This window comes from Aplysia californica, unplaced genomic scaffold (assembly GCF_000002075.1).
Source record: "Aplysia californica isolate F4 #8 unplaced genomic scaffold, AplCal3.0 scaffold00174, whole genome shotgun sequence".
Taxonomy (NCBI): Eukaryota; Metazoa; Mollusca; class Gastropoda; order Aplysiida; family Aplysiidae; genus Aplysia; species Aplysia californica.
Genome location: NW_004797444.1, coordinates 143,581 through 146,598, shown reverse-complemented (window position 1 = coordinate 146,598; position 3,018 = coordinate 143,581). Strand labels below are relative to the sequence as shown.

At 43.5% G+C, this 3,018-nt stretch overlaps 1 protein-coding gene across 1 annotated transcript in view; it reads left to right on the top strand.

The window, feature by feature from the left end:
• The first annotated feature begins 1,737 nt into the window (after positions 1-1,737).
• LOC101856893 overlaps positions 1,738-3,018 on the top strand; it is a 31,773-nt gene continuing 30,492 nt past the window's right edge. Inside the window, exon 1 of the mRNA XM_035969716.1 lies at positions 1,738-2,503. The gene's annotated coding sequence lies outside the window, so the exon portion shown is untranslated. The remainder of the gene's footprint in view (positions 2,504-3,018) is intronic.

Below are 3,018 nucleotides of genomic sequence, written 5' to 3'. Positions count from 1 at the left end.
ATACTATACCATACCATACCACACCATACCATGCCATATCATACCATACCATACCATCCCATACCATCCCATACCATACCATACTATACTGTGTCACACTACAAAATAATTTTTCGAACGCCCAGGACTTTCTTACCAAACAAGTCTCCGGGCATCAGATTATTTCTTATCCCACGGTCTGTCGTGACCTGCCCGTCACAACTCGGAGGCCACATAATCCTGATTCCTGAGTTCAAAACTCTTCTTACATTTATCGACCTCCAACCCACATGGGACTCAACTTCATGCGTATAAGCACAAAAACCCAAACTTTTCTCGTTCTTCCTGTTTCACTGCACGAGTGTGAGAAAAAGGACCGAGACGTGTTCAAAGTCGAGACCAAAGTGGGCTGTTTGAAATATTTCAAGGCGAAGGCGGAGGACGCCAGTTGGCGGGATGTTGTGCGGAGCAGGTCCCATCGCCACCGAATCACTGATGGCCGTAAACCCGGCGTGCAACAATGAAACGGTCTGTAAACGACAATGAGTGAGAGAGGGGAATTTGAACGGAATCCACCTCGTCATCACAAGTCAACTGATGTCCAGCTGCCTGATTTTAGAAACAGTGAATTAATTGGATGCTAATGGTGAAGGGCGTCGGTGTTACGGATAGAGGTTCGCCTCAATATGTGTATATTGAGACAACGCGAATAGGCAAATATAAATGGGTCATGTTGTAATTGATGTTTATAATATGTCATGAAAAGATCGAACAAGTTCAACAATTTAAATGTCTTGGATATATCATCACTGGTACATCAAAAGCCAATTTATGTTCCACGGAAATAAAACGGAGAATGGTAATAGTTTAGATAGCTTCTATAAAATGAGTCCAATTCTGAAAAACAGAAATATCTCAATGACTACTTTAAAATTAAGGGTTATTTCAAGTAGGTTATGTGTGGTGAGCTCTTCTGTACATCTGTGAAAGCTGCAAAATTAACAAAGTGAAAACAAAATAGAAGCAATAAAAATGTGGTTTCTTTGAAGAATTGAGGGTTACTGAAGGTGGTGCTTCTGTACGGTACTCTACAATCAAAGTAGATGGAGATGTAATGGAATAGAAGAAGCGAGGGTGACAAACAAGAAAGGAGAACCGAAACAATACGGATAGAATACAATAAATAAAAATCAAAACGTATTTATCTATTGTAGTTAGGAAAATCCAGCTGTAATTAAAACAAGGTCGCCAAGTCAACGATTATACAGAAGGAACATAGCAACGTAAATGCATCAATTAAGATTTGGAACAACTAAGAACCCTAGTTTGTAAAAAAAAAAGCCCAGGATATGACAGAAGCGACGACGCAGGTGTGTAGCGCCACCAATCCCCCCTTCCCCCCTATTGCAACCCCAAGTTCACACTCAAACGGGCTGACTGACGTGCAGACAGACACTAATGTGCGCATACATTGGAAGACAACAATCGCACATCTCTATCTCTCTTTTTCTTTCTTTCTTTTTCCATTTCGTCTTTCTCTCTCTCTTTTTTTTCTTTCTTCTTTTTCCCTTTCTCTCTCTCTCTCTCTCTCTCTCTCTCTATATATATATATATATATCTCTCTCTCTCTCTCTTTCTTTCTCCCTTTCTCTTGTCCCCACAAACACACACATGCACGCTCCCATACACACGCATTTTCACACCAACACTCACACATGCACCCCCCCCCCCCAAACACACGCATACAAACACGCACACACATACACACACAAACATACACACAAACACACACAAACACACACTTTCCAACTACATTCTCACCCAAATATACACTCACGCACAAAAAACCTAACGTATACACATAATAATTATCCTCTCCTTCCCTTATCCCTTTCCACACCCCTTCCACCACCACCAAAAGGATACTCGTCAAATGCTATGCGCAAAGCAAATCAAGGTTCGAGGGAAGGAGACAGAGGGAGAGTGGGGGACGAGGGAGTGGTAGAGGATGGGAGGGAGAATCAGATAGATCGCACATCTCATCAAAACGAACCTCAAGATGGGACCGACGTAGAGACAGGGTATAAAAGCTGTAGGGGCTTGTCCACTCGAGTCCCATTCTGAGGTAGAAGTGGCGTCATGCAGCGCTTCTGACAGTGACAGGCGTCTGGCTGAGCGTAGAAACGAGACGCAGCTTCGCTCGAGATACTGACCGTGCCGCCTGATTTGTCACCACTATTTCGGTCTTTTTTCCCCCAAAAAATTTGCCTGTATAGCTTTATAATAATATCTCTGTGTGTTGTCCCCCCTGTAATGTCTCGGCGCTCTGTGATACTGCTGGTATAATTCTGGGGCCAGTCTTGCGATTGTGTAACAGAAGGAGGAGGAGAAGGAGGAGGTCGTTGTTGGATCCACAAGGAAGTTTTGTTTGATGGTTTTTGTGCCTGTCATCTTGGTGTGAGGCGTGGGGACACATTTGGGACACGATGAGGATTCCTCGGCGTTGATTGGAGAAGTACAAAAGGTTGGTGGTGGTGGTTTTTAGTATCTCTGTCTCTCTGTCTGTCTGTCTGTCTGTTTCTCTCTTCCCTCCTCTCTCTCTCTCTCTCTCTCTCTCTCTCTCTCTCTCTCTCGTTTATCTTCTTTCTTTCTCCATTATCATCCTTGCCAAACCCTCCTCTCCTCCTCCTCCTCCTTCTCCCTCCTCCCCTTCCTCCCACCCCATCCCCTCTACCTCGCCCAAGCACCCCAAACTCTATCGTCCCCCCGTGCCTGCCATCAAACTCCCGCTTCATTCTTCTTCTCTTTTTTCTGACGTCTTTTTCATTTTTGTTTTGTTTTATCATCTTTTCTTCCTTGTGTTTCACGAACCTATCAGCTCCAGACAACAATAAACAAACACGCCAAAAGTCTGTTTCCTTCCTGTCTTCACACACACACAGACACACACGCACAAAAAGAAAACCTTTAATTGTTTTTTGACGTTCCCAATTAGATAAATCAAAGCGCGCTATGATATATTATAATATACACCCAGCA